At 39.2% G+C, this 13816-nt stretch overlaps 1 pseudogene; it reads right to left on the reverse strand.

Moving 5' to 3' along the window:
- Positions 1-13816, reverse strand: part of LOC100349577 (small ribosomal subunit protein mS40-like) — a 112694-nt pseudogene that overhangs the window by 44929 nt on the left and 53949 nt on the right.

Raw genomic sequence — 13816 nt, forward strand, 5'->3', positions numbered from 1 at the left:
ACTTACTTATTATCTACTTATCTGCAGCATGCCAACCACTGTGTTAAATGGTGAGACTTCCCTGTGGAAGAAAATAGACTCAGTTCTTGTCTTTGTGGTGCGTACAGAATAGTGAATCAGAGAGTAAGTAATGCATGGCAAAACTTCAAAGACTAATTGTGTTAAGTGACACCAAGAAAAAAATGAAAGTTGCTTTAAAATAGCACAACAGTTTAGATAGGGGAATCTGCAGAAAAAGGGACATTCAAGCTGATCTAGTTGCATGCTGGGGAACTTGTTCTCTGTGTATCTTCTATGAGGAAACTGATTGGAACAAGTTGACATAAGACTACAGGTGGGCAATGAATTTGGATGCTGTTACTCAAGTCCAAGGCAGAAGTCACAGTCCACTTCATAACACAGGAAGGACTTTTGGAAGTAATGGATGCTACTCTATTTCATTTCAGTGCATTAAAAAATAAAATATTATATTTTTTATTTGAAGGCATGGCATGAATATCTTATTTGAAAAGTAATAATGCCAGTTTAAGCTTCAAAATTTAAAAAATCCAGTGCAGGCAATAGAGTAAAATGCGTAATAAAAAGGAATGGTATGTCAATCCCCCACAAATCTGTTCCTCACCAGTCTCTGGTAAATAATGAGAATTATCTGTATTCACTTTTTTCCAGGTATATTTGTGTGCACACATGTGTGTAAATAATATATATTCACATTCATGTGTATATGCATCGGCATACACACATTTATTTAAGTGTACCATGCATGTATGTTTGAACATAAAATAAAGGAAGAAATTAAATTTTTATTTAATATGGAGGTCTTTCCCTGTTAATGCACATAGAGGACCTTCATATTTTAAAAAATATTTATTTGGAAGTTAGCTCCCCCATCCTTTTCTCTCACACACACGCACACCACGTATACACAGTTACCATCTGCTGGTTCAGTCTGCAAATGCCTACAATGACTGGGATTGAACTATGATAAGAACATGAGCCAAGGATGGGAATTGTAGGAGCCCAACTACTTGAGCCAGATCTGCTGTCTCTCAGGTTCTGATTCAGTGGAAAGTTAGAGCCAGGGATGATCAAAGCCAGGAATCAAAGCCAGGAACTAAGATTTAGAATGTGGGCATAATAACCACTAGCTTAAATGCCTACTCCAAATCCTATTTACCTTACTTCTAATGCTTGAATAATAGTGCATAAACTAAAGATAAAAGTATAATCATAATTCAGTAATTATATTTTTTCTATGGCTGTTTCTTAGTTTTTTAAGTCACCCAAAAATTACCTAGCTTGAAGATAATTGTACATTACTGAATTGAGATCACTATTTTTTCACCTAAAAATTCTATTTTCTAAACTCTTTATAGAAACTTTTTTGTGGAAGCACTTACCTTTTTAGTATCATTACATGTCAAATTCTCTCACAGACATGGATGCTTTTCTGGAACCTATTTTCTATTCCTGGTTTCTATTTACCTATTGCTATGGCTGCGCTGTCATGTTTTATTGAGATTATATAGTACTTTGGCATTTTATAAGCAAGGGAGCCCAAGAGCGCTGGTTAGAGATGGCTCAAAATATGATCCTAAACCTAGGAGAATAATCATTTATGTACTCTAGACGACATTGCTGGGCACCATGCTCTCAGATCGACATGAAACGATTTTGGTGAAAACTGACTTGATGTTGACTTTCAATGATTTATATGTATTAAACAATGTATTTCAAAAGTGAAATTATGGGAATTCTTTAAAACACCTTTCCCTAAAAATTATCTACCTTCTTACCCTTAATGATTTGGGCACATGGTGGCTTTAATAGATCTCTAAATAAAGACACTGCAAATAACCTAAGGACTATGCCTGCCTTTGGTATAAAGTGACACTACAGCTCAAGTTTTTGGGCATAAAATGCTATGTCTTGAATTAGGTTTTGTGTTTGGCAGCACAGCCTGGAGAAAGCTCTTGCAGGAAGGGAGAAAGAAATGGCACGAAACACATAATTGTTAATCTTGTACGAACAGGAATATTGTCACAGCCCAAAGCTGCCAGCCTTAGGGTATGGGACGCAGAAAGTAGAGCCTAGGTTTCTCCCTTGATCACTTGGGGAAATCACCGGTGGCTGTGGGGATACTCCAAATCCATTAGTTGGAAAAATGTCAGGAGCAAAACCTCTTGAATAAGTTGAAAGGTATTATTTGCAAACATTTATATTGTGTTACTGGCTGAAAATGTTTCAGCAGGTAAGAGTTGACAAAATGTATGGCATGGAGCCGGCTCCGTGTCTCACTTGGCTAATCCTCCACCTGCGGCGCTGGCATCCCATGTGGGCACCAGGTTCTATTCCCGGTTGTTCCTCTTCCAGTCCAGCTCTCTGCTGTGGCCTGGGAATGCAGTGGAGGATGGCCCAAGTGCTTGGGTCCCTACACCCCCTTGGGAGACCGGGAAGAAGCACCTGGCTCCTGTCTTCGGATTGGCGCAGTGCCAGCCTTGGCGGCCATTTGGGGAGTGAACCAATGGAAGGAAGACCTTTCTCTCCGTCTCTTTCACTGTCTATCTCTATCTGTCAAAAAAAAAAATGTATAGCATGGACTTTCATAAATCCCATGGAAGGACTATATGGGAAAAAATATCCTGAGGTGTGATTTCAACTTGTAAAGGAAATATTGATGATACCGGGAAAAAAAAAAAAAAAAAAAAAAAAAAAAAAAAAAAAAAAAAAAAAACACCTCGAGCCAAATCCAAGCAATGCTTTAGAGCAATTTGAACTGACAACCCCAAGAGAAGGCTTTTTAAAATTTAAATGTTGTGGCCTGCGCTATAGAGCAGCAGGTTAGTGCCCTGGCCTGAAGCGCCGGCATCCCCTATGGGCACTGGTTTGAGACCCAGCTGCTCCACTTCTGATCCAGCTCTCTGCTGTATCCTGAGAAAGCAGTAGAAGATGGCCCAAGTCCTTGGGTCCCTGCATCTGTGTGGGAGACCCAGAAGAAGCTCCTGGCTCCTGGCTTTGAATTGGTGCAGCTCCAGCCCTTGCGGCTGAATGGGGAGTGAACCATCCGATGGAGGACCCCTCTCTCTCTCTCACTCTGCCTCTCTTCTCTTTGGGTAACTCTGACTTTCAAATAAATAAATAAATCCTTTTTTAAAAAAAGAGTTAAATGTTAAAATCCCAAAGTCGTGCTAATAGGTTAGTCATAAACAATTTTAAAAGCAAAATTATGATTCATTCAAGAAATAATAGGCACCCGTCTTTATAACAATACTCAGCTTATTGGACACTGAATTTGTCTCAGTAGAAACTAGATCTATGTTATTTTACACAACAAGATAAAGAAATTTCAAAGGAGCCTTTGCAAACATCCAAAGGAAAAGACAGAAGCTGCTAATTCTGCAACTGTTAATCTCAGAAATGAGTAGACACAGAGCTGGTTACTCTCCCTGTCTCCCCTCTTTCACTTTGCATACCCAATCCTATGAACTCTTCCTCTGCCAAGTTTTTCCAAGCTGTTTTTCCACACCAGGCCTGCTGTCACCACCCTTGTCTTGACCTTGATGGCTGCAATGGTGGACTGATGAATTTCCTTTTATTAGTCCTTCTACTTCCAATTTATCTACATCTCTGCAGAAAAGATTTATCTTCTTACATTGCAGTCATCATTTTGTCTTTGTAAACCTTTAATGACCCCTTATTTTCTGTATTACAAGGACCAGATTATTTGTCTTGGCCTTTCACAGACTTTTTCCAAAGTAGTAATCCAATTTATGTCACTAATTGGAACAAACCTTCCACTGAGGCAAACTGCTTTACTCACTACTCCCCTCAACTCCATGATTTCCACTCTGGCCTTTGCGCTTCTATGTAGGTCATACCAACAGATTTTCTTCATTCACTTTTCAAAAATCTAAGCCCTTTCTTCCAAGCCCCAACTCATAGTCCATCTCTCTTTCCTGTTGTCTTTCTTTAACTTTCCCAGTGTCAATGGTTATTCTTTCCTTATGATTATTAAACACACACACACACACACACACACACATTGACTTGCTGTATATACAAAACATTGAGAGTTTTGAAATGTTTGGGGGGTAGAAGGACCATGGTAACTGACATTTAAAGTTGCAAGTGGTTTCATTCTCTAGGGATAGAGACTCCAAGTCAGTTTGTGGGAGATTGTTTTGGAATGTGATAATCATTAGCTTTAGTCAAATATTTCTAGGTATTTGCCTGAAGGCATGTGTTGGAATTGTCACTTGACACTTTGGCCAATATATTGTGAACATAGGTGACATGGGATACTTTTTGTAAATAATAAGTGTTCTTGTGTGAATTCTCCAGGTTTTTTCTCTCTACTTAGCAATCAACAACATATCCATCATTGTTGTAGCCTCAGTCTGGTGCTTGAGGATGATATGAAGTAGAGCCCCAAAATCATGAAATTACCTTTCTTTAGTAAGCCAGAGTCCACAAAATCATAACAAACATAATTAACTCAGGATTAAAAGATAATATGAATACAAAAATAAACCTTAGTTTTTAAGCCACAATGATTTATGTATTATTTATGTACTTGTATAACCTTGCCTACCCTGAATGGTACGTTTTATTTAAGGAAACTTCCATCTACACTTTCACTTCTACAGATAGATAGCTATATTATTTGTGAGACACCAAAATCATTTATCACTTAGATGAAGGTATTACTTGTAAGTGGCTGAGCTGCCCGATGTCACCGTGGGTTTGTATCAGATGGTCAAGAAGGGAGACCCTCAATGCCAACTTTGTCCCAGGACTCTGGTAAGGTACAGAGATGCTTCGAGGATCAGCAAAAACAGTTGTGCCATTTTCTTGGGAAGGAGAGGCTCCTTTCCCAATTTCCATGGCAATCAGAGCCCTTGTGACTCAAAGAGGAGAGGGACTTTAAGAGCATGAGAAACACTGGCTATTTCTTGAAGAGCATTGGCAGTGTGCTAACAGAGATGCCCCACCACACACTCTGAGGAGCAGCAATATTAGCACAGGGAGCTGTGGTCACAGAGAGAAATCATGACAGTGAGACAGATCTTCAAGAGCAAAACTGATGGGCTTATTGGGGATGGCCAGAGATACTCTGAGGTTATCATAGCATTGGAAGTTTGAGCCAATGTCACTTTGACCATAAAGTTCACTTCATTTACCATCAGATGAGCCATGTTGAGTAAGCAACACAATTCTGGTTTGTCAAGTTAACTCTTTTCGTTAGTTGGTTTGTAATGGTAGTTTTTTGCTGAATACAAAAATCTTACCTTTTCAAATACATTATTAGCTCCTTGAAGACAGATTTTTTTAGCATACAATGGGCACCTAAAAGGTGAGTGTTAATACTGATGATAAAGCTCTGACAAACGGTTATTTCAGAGAAAACATTTTGCTTTCATTTAATGCATCCACAGTAAGTCAAGTTTTAAATCTTAGTAATGAAAAGGAACTTGGAGATAATTTTGTCCTTTGGTTCCAAAATGTACTTGGAGAAGATCCTCCTGTAATTTCAGCAATGTCAGAGGCCCTATATTCTTCTGTGAAAGTAACTCCACTTTGGTATATAATTCACTGGAAGAATGAGTCCGCTGATAACCTGATTAATCTAGTCCTATAACTCATTGATATAGATTAACTATTTTATTTAATAAAAATCAAGATAGGTCAAGACATGTTAAACGGGTTGTCCAAGGACACATATCTGGAGGTAGAAAATGCAAGGAATTAGATCTCCTGACTGTGACGCCAGTGTTAACAGCCATGGTGATTCTTATTGACTTTTATTCTTAGTTTTAAAAATACATTTCTCATTGAATTTGCAACTCTATGAGTATATCATATTTTTATGTATTTTTGCTTTCAGCAGTCACTTACAGGCAGTGTTTCAGTGAGAATGAAATGGAGAAATCATCTTAGTGTGCTTCAGAGAGTCCCTGCCCTGTTTTAGAATTGTACCTTTGATATAACCCAATGGGTCCTTTGGGTGATGTGTCAACTTCCTACAGAGGACCTCTACTGAGGAGACATCCTGTCTATGTGAGATGGCTGGGGAGACCATTTCACATCTTTGAACCCATCACACTGTTCTTTAGTTTGGCTGTTCCTTGTGCTTCACCTAATATCAGTTTGGCATTCCAACCACGTTTCTGCAGACAGAAACACAGATGCTACAGGTCATACTTCTGTTAGCTTAACCTTTATAGAATTTATGAAAATCGTGTATTTGTCACCATATTTTACAAATAAAATAGGTGTTAGGTAACTTCCACTTTTATACAGGGAATGAGCCCTCCGATTTTCCACAATCACTATCACTCCCTATTGTCTTCGAACACTGAGATGGCTTCTCTCATTTAATGATAACCTTCCTGAACACAAGATTTTCAAGACAAGCTGCATGAAGTATGCCATAAACACATCATGTTTTTGTCTTGGGCCTTTAAGTTTCATTAATTTAAGCAAATGTTCAGGCTTCTCATTTTTTGCATGTATGTATAAAATACTTGAAGTATAACAATTTCCAATTTTAAATTCCAGTCTTCTGGGTATAACGAATGAGAAAAAGAGGAAGACGTGTGTGAATTGTGAAGTGCGATGCGAATAAAGGAATCCATAGCCTGGCACAATACGTATGGAAGATGCAACACTAAATGGAATTTCTGCAGTGCCGAAGTGCGGGAAGCAGGAATTTACATGAACTAAGATATGGAGTCTGAGGTGGCAACTCCACTTGTGAGGCAAAGGGTGGTCTTGGGTGGGCTCAGGGAGCCATGTCCAGCACTTGAGCCATGTCCAGATATAGAGAGCTCTCTGTTGGTGGCAGCGGACCCTCCAAATGCAGATGGGCCCTGCCTCTGTCTAGCCAGCTCTCACCTTCTGGCAGAGTTCTGGGATGGCAGTCTGGAAACACCATATGGGATATAGCCTTTCCCACATAATCCCATGAAAACGGCTTTACAGTAGCACATTATGAATATTTCATTCTTCACAAACCCACTTGCAAAGTGTAGAATATTCCTTTTCTCACTATGCTTTCTTGGCCCTTGGTTTAAATGGTTTCCACTTAGTTAAATGAATTCTCTAGGATATTACTAGAGAATTGAAAATTATTTGCATCATGGTAATAGGACTCTGCTGATGTTTTTACTGTGTATATATAATAGCAGACATGTACACACAAAGCACTTGGTTTGACTATTTTTGTTTTCAAAAATTGGGTGGATTTTTAAAAGCAGAGTTAGCTAAATTAATTTAGTGCTCTGGTTTCCTGTGGATGTGGTTTTCTATGATCCAGCTTAAAGGGATAATCTTAAAAGCTGATTTCTCATTCTATGATTTAATTTTTAAAATATTAACCACCAGTCACTTAAGTTTCTGTATTATTTTGAAATGCAGCTTTGTGGCTATTGCTTTGTGTCTTGATATTAGAAGAATTACTTTATCCTCCTAGGGTGAGTGATAGCAGCTGGTTGACAAGACAGAGCAGCTCTGCAGACTGTGCCGAAAGGGAGGGGAAATACCATATCTAATTAAAACAGCAGGGAACGTTTTTTAGCAAGGCAAATTGTAATCCTTTATCTGGAAACTGGCCAGGGCATTAGGGTTAACAACGCTGTTTGCGCAAAATACTAATAAAACATCTACTTGCCATGTTTTTATGGATAACAAATGTCTGGGACGTGCAGGTTCACATCTCATTTAGAAGCTTTTTTACCTTCAGTGTCTCTTAACACCTGCTGAAAAACATGGCAAAAATTTAGCAGGCATGGAAAGGCTGTGTTGGTGCCAAAAGAGAGCATTTCTCTTACTTGTTTTGGAAATTTTAGCAAGAAATCTAATTATGATCACAGGGGATAAAAGCAGTTTTACACTGAAAGTAACATACCAGAAGACAATGTAAAGAATTAAAAAAAAAATAGATTCTTTTGGATCAGAAGTCCCAGAGATCAGTTCAAGCATCACCATTTTCTAGATGGAAGATGTCCAGCAATTCACTTGACCTGTTTTAGTTTCTCTATTTGAAACATAGAGAAATAATATTCATCTACTACTTTCTCAGAATATTAGCAAGAATCCAATCAACAGATTGAATGCTATTAGCTATGTGAAAGCATATGATACCCAGAAAGCAACTTACTAATTTGAACTATTGTTATTATGCTACTTGTTTATGCACTATCCATTTGTGCAGTAATGTTGGGAAGCACTGGTTAGAACGGCTTACCCATGAATGACCAGGCAAATTTCTGAAGAGCAGATTTAATCAATCAGCTAAACATTTTGATTGTATTCAGCTTGCCTGCAAATGCTCTGGACAGAGCCCTGCCTGAGGTGATTTATGAGTTGTATGCTGATGTGAATTTATCTCTCAGAGGGAACCTTATAGGGCATTGGGGAATTCAACAGGTTGAGGCAGCTGTTTTTGAGACAGGGTGCACAGGAACAGAGGTAAAAATTTGGGGTGAGGAAGTCAAAACTCCTTGGAACAGTGTTTTAGCCATAACTAGGGCTGAGTAAACAAGTTCAAGAAGCAATCTCTAAAAATTGGGCAAAATTACTATAAAAATACATCATATTATTTCTATGTTCAGAAATGACTAATACACTGCCTTACCAGGCTGTATCACAGTTGGCAGGGGCCCCATCCCAGAATTACTGACTAGTTTCTCAGGAAGCAAAGTCTAACTGTAGAACAGAGTTCTTCAAAGGAGAAAGGTTCTGACACGAATGGTAAAAGCACTACCTGTTTCTGCATTTGTATTTACATCTATAACTATACTGTAACTACAGATGGGAACACCTATCAGATGTAAAAGTATGTATCAACAGTGCCTAGTCTTTGTATTCTGGATTTTTGAGATACTAAATTTGAGTTTTAGATACAAGACTTTTTTTTGCCTTAATTCAAGTTTTCTCTATAACTACAAATATTTTGATCCAAATGACTTTATTCAGAAATCACCCCCTAAATATAAAATAGAAGAGAATGAAACTTAATTTATTTTTTGCTTGTTTTAATTTGTTTTGTTTTTCAGAGTTGATGGGGCATTTGGTCAGAAATTGGAAACTCAGTGGTGAAATGTTGTGCAGTGTGATTTAGGTGGTTTACCAAGAAGAAGGACTTATTCTTTGGTGAATTAGGTTGTGATCTGTAGACTCATGAATTATTTAACAAAAGTCACAGCCCAGAGGTCAGAGCCTTTCGCATGGCCTGGGAGTAGCAGCCAAGTTCTGTGAGTTTGCCTGTTTCCCTGCACTCTCACCCACTCCTTTCCAGCTGAAGTTTGCCGCATTGCTGATTTGACTCTGAACTGTCCCTTGCAAGCACACCTGGAAAGCTTCAACTCTGAAGCAAAAATAGTAAACATTACAGTTGGATATTCTGTAGGGCTGGGTCTTTGTTTTACCGTCTCCAGCAAGCACCAGGCCAGAAGGCTCATCTGGCATCAGTGTCATTCATGTGCAAAGTAGAAACTGAACTGAGCACATTATCTTTGAGCTGAAATTGGTCTCTCTGACAGTACCAGCCTCTTTAAGGGGTGGCATACACTTGAAGGTTGGTTATTAGTTCCAAATGCTGCAGAAGCATCTGCTCTCGACTAGCTAGAAATCATGTTTAATAACAAGAAAATCTACTCCAGCCAAATCCCTGTTGGGAGGGCTCTCACATGAACAAAAGGCCCCCACTTCCCCTGATTTCCATAACAGATGTAGTATCTGATGCATGACAGCTCAGTACAGCCCTGCACCATTATTCTACTACAGATCCATCTGCAAGAAACGGTGCTTTCATTTTATTAATTGCTCTGGTGGGCTACATGTTATGTTTTGTTGCCCAGAGAATATTCTGTTTGTGCTTCATGCTACACTGGTCACAATAATAGTTATTTTTCTTAATGTTAAAGGTTACTGGCCTTCTTCCTATGCTTTGCTATGCATCTTCCATACCCAATAAACTATTAATGCCTCTCTGGGGGGTTGACAATTTCACTTAAGTTGGTCTTGTTCTCCCAACCCTGGTGCTGCTTCTTTGTCTTCTAATTGAACATTCTTAGGACAAGCCAGTTATGGTGCAAAGTCATTACCAGACCCCTAACTGCTGGATATAGTTCCTAATGCTACTTTTAAAAATTGTGTTGTTTTTTAAAGAACAAAGCAGGAATTTTGATATTTATAAATTGACAGCCACTTTTCAATCGCACAAAAATCACAGGCAAAGGTGATTATCGATTTGTAATGAGTCCTAAATCAATTTTCTCCAGTTGATGGAGCTGTAGGTAGGTTTTCTTCCTGATGCCTCACCATCAGGCCAGCTATAATGCAGGCTGGTTGTTGCCCCCAAATCCTTCACCATCAGATGTGTCATGGAAGCTGCTGAACCTGAGGCCACATGGAACACAGTAAGGCAGGGAGGCAGGAACTGAGGGCTACTCAAGGGGGAAAAGGATAAAGAGAAGATAGTGTGGAAAGAAGAGAAGTAAAAATGTGGAATAAAGTCATGATACATGGTCCACATTTTTTCACTTTAGTGAAAATTTTTAAATAAAGCTGGGTGTCTATGTGATTTTTTTTCATCCTCAAAAAACTCTGTGTAGAATTTCAAACATCATAACTTGTCAGAAAGAAATTGAATTTGGCACTGACTTCAAAATAGCATGAAGGCAACGCTTGCTCAGGGATTGTTGTTTTTGCATTTTTTTTTTTTTTGTGTGTGTTTTGGGTTTGTTTGTTTGTTTTGTATAGGTACAGCTACAATTGACAAATGGCGAAAACCACAATAACAAATGCATGTGAACTTTCCAAGGTCAAGCACATTTAAATATAACTTCAAGGTTTGTATTAGCTAGTCATGTAGAATTTAGACATTGGACAGCAGAATAAAGGAGCCAGCTCAATTACCCAAATCTCCTAAATGCAGTGTCAAAACATTAGAACAAACTAATATATCCCAAATGGTATTTTAAAGCGAAGTGAAAAACTTTTATATAAACAGAAAGGAACGTACACTTTTATTAATCTATTCCTTTTATGTTTCTAATGTGCTAGCAAGTGACTATTTTAAAGAAAGAAGATCAAAACAAGACAACAACAGTAGCAAAAGCTATAACTTATTTTCTTATATAAGTACTGTATCACTAGAACTCTTTCAAGATTTTTCTTTTTGGCCCTGGCACGTCTATCTATAAATCCATGATAAATCTTTTTTTAAAATGCAATTACAATAATCCTCCTCTTGCCTATGTTACAAGCATATGCTTTGTTTGCATATGGTTATACTTTGAAAAAGCTGGCTTGAAACAAGTCTGTATAGCTAAGTCAGTAAAATATTAAGCTGTGCTATGACTGTATACTATTACTTCATTTCTTTTTGGTACTTTTTGGAAGGTTGCCCCCAAAATACTAATACCGAGAAGGAATTTGTTTTTATATTTTGCCAAATATTATTAAATGGAAACAACCCAATCAATTAATTTTTTAAGATAGGTTCTGTTATAGTTTTACATTAGATAACATCAAGTGGAGGAAGGAAGCGATTTATAGCTAGGAAAAGAGAAGATTGTTAGTGCTCTGTGATCTGTCCCTGACTTCACCCCAGTGCATTTCTCAACTTGGCTTTAAAATGTGGAGAGTAATTTATCCCTCAGCCCCTGTCACTGTGGCTGGAGTCGCAGCTGGCAGCCGTGAGTACTAATCAAAATAGCCCTTATGGGATTTGGCTTCTTGAAGTCTATGATCGTTGGGTGGGCCCTTAGTATTACTCTTGCTTCCCACCCCAAGGTTACCTGCCCTACACAATGGGGCTAATCCTCAATGAGGACTCTAGACCTGAAAGAGACACTAGAGACTCTTGTTCAATTCCTGTATTTCACAGAGGAGGAAAAGGAGAGTCAATGAATTCATTAAGTAGGTCGTGTAAGCACAATATGAATGTAGGAATCTGTTTCTGACTCAGAAAAAAGCTTACAGGCATAGAATTTCCAAAACAATGAAAATGTCACCATCTATGTAGACACTTTATAAAGACATTCAACACACTCACATGTCACCTATTTAATATTCTTGTCACTCCAAACTCTCAAAGAGGTTTGGTAGACATACATCATTATCTCAGTGGGCCATGATGAAAAGAGAGGAAATGTTCTGGGTCAATTAGCAAAAATTCAGGCAAAATGGAAGGATGAGAAAGAGGTAGGGAGAAGGTCACTTCGACAGACCCTAGAAACACTTAATAACACCCCACTGTGTGCCAGCACCATAGCTTTCATCAGGAGATGAAAGGCACAAAGCTTCAGGAGCTGGTGGTCTCACTGGTGGGGGTGAGGTGGAGAAGAAGGGGGCAAGATGCACATAGAAATATCGGCTGCATATTTATACAGGATGCTTTGGGACCAGAGCAGGTACAAACACAGGCCAGCAAAGTCACCCTGTTTAACGGGGGTGGGGTGGGGTGGGGTGGGGGGACATTTCTTGCTGGGTACTGAAGGATGAGTTCAAGTTTAGGCTAATAAGCCTGATAGGAATAAATAATTCATCAATGGGGATATAGAGTAAATGAAGGGGCTGAGGGGTGTTAGGGCCTCATGAAGGGGCTTCCAAGAGGGTTTTTTTTCCTTTTTTTTTTTTTTTTTTTTTTTACAGTGCTCTTTGAATTCTTTCTGCTCTTCAAGATTATTCTTCATGATAAACAAGAATGGCTCCCAAAAACTGCTTGGTACCACACACATTAGAAGAAATCCAGTGAGAACACAGCAGTGAAACAGATTTAGTAAGTTAGAGGGAACAAAAGAGGCGCAATAACGAAAATGAGGCCATTGCACAAAACACCCTGCTACAGCAGTGGTACAAGAGTGCCTACCTTAGGAGGAAAGGCAGTCCACAAAGCCAGTAACATGTCATGAAGCGAGGTATTTTATGCCACCCTCCCCAGTCCATCCTTGTTTTTGTTCCTTGCACTCTAACATAAGCAATATCTGAAACTGTGGCTAATGATGATCTATGTCCTGTTCCAAAAAGACTTGAATAACCAACAGCTAGCTTTGGGCCCAGTGGCAATCAATGCTTTGCTCCGGGAAGAAGAGGTGAGAGAACTGAAAATCAGCAGCCTGCTGAAAGGGCTGAAGAGAATGAGTCGGCAAAATGCAGATGCACACAGGAAAACGTCATTCCCTCTTTCTAAACATGAACCCACTACACGCAGTGCCCTCACCATTGCAAAACCCTGGCTTGATCATGTTCTGCCATCTTTCAAAGGCAATGTAGATGAGCCCACTTTCTGGGTCCAGTTCCTCCAAACTCACAAAGATCTTTGGGATGAAAATGAATACTGAATTTCATTACATGGGTATAAGGCAATTCACATGGAGTCAGAGGAGGGGAACTGGGGCAGGCCCTACATAAATTAGGATTGTGAAAGGAGGAAATTTCCCTACTTGCCTGTTAAGCAGCATTCTGGGTTTGTATAGAAACCCTGTACTGCAGCTTTTCAAGTTTTAGCCGCACTGTTTCTTCCCTACCCCATTGTCTTCATAGGAGAAAAGAAGGCGAGAAAAACCTGAGGAGGCCATTTTTGGGGGTGCCGAGAGGTGGGGTGTGTTTGAAAAGGAAACGCAAAAGGGCTTAAGTCTATTCATTTCGCCCTTTCATTTTCTTCTAAATGGAAGCGCAGCGTTCATGCCAGTGCCCAGGCCCTGGAGCTGGCAGAGCGACTCGGCACTGCGAGGCAGCTGAAGCCTTTCACGGTGACAGCTTTTCTCCCAGTGTGTCCTGGTAGGAGTTTGAGCTGACAGACAACAAA

Source organism: Oryctolagus cuniculus, chromosome 3 (genome assembly GCF_964237555.1).
Source record: "Oryctolagus cuniculus chromosome 3, mOryCun1.1, whole genome shotgun sequence".
Taxonomy (NCBI): Eukaryota; Metazoa; Chordata; class Mammalia; order Lagomorpha; family Leporidae; genus Oryctolagus; species Oryctolagus cuniculus.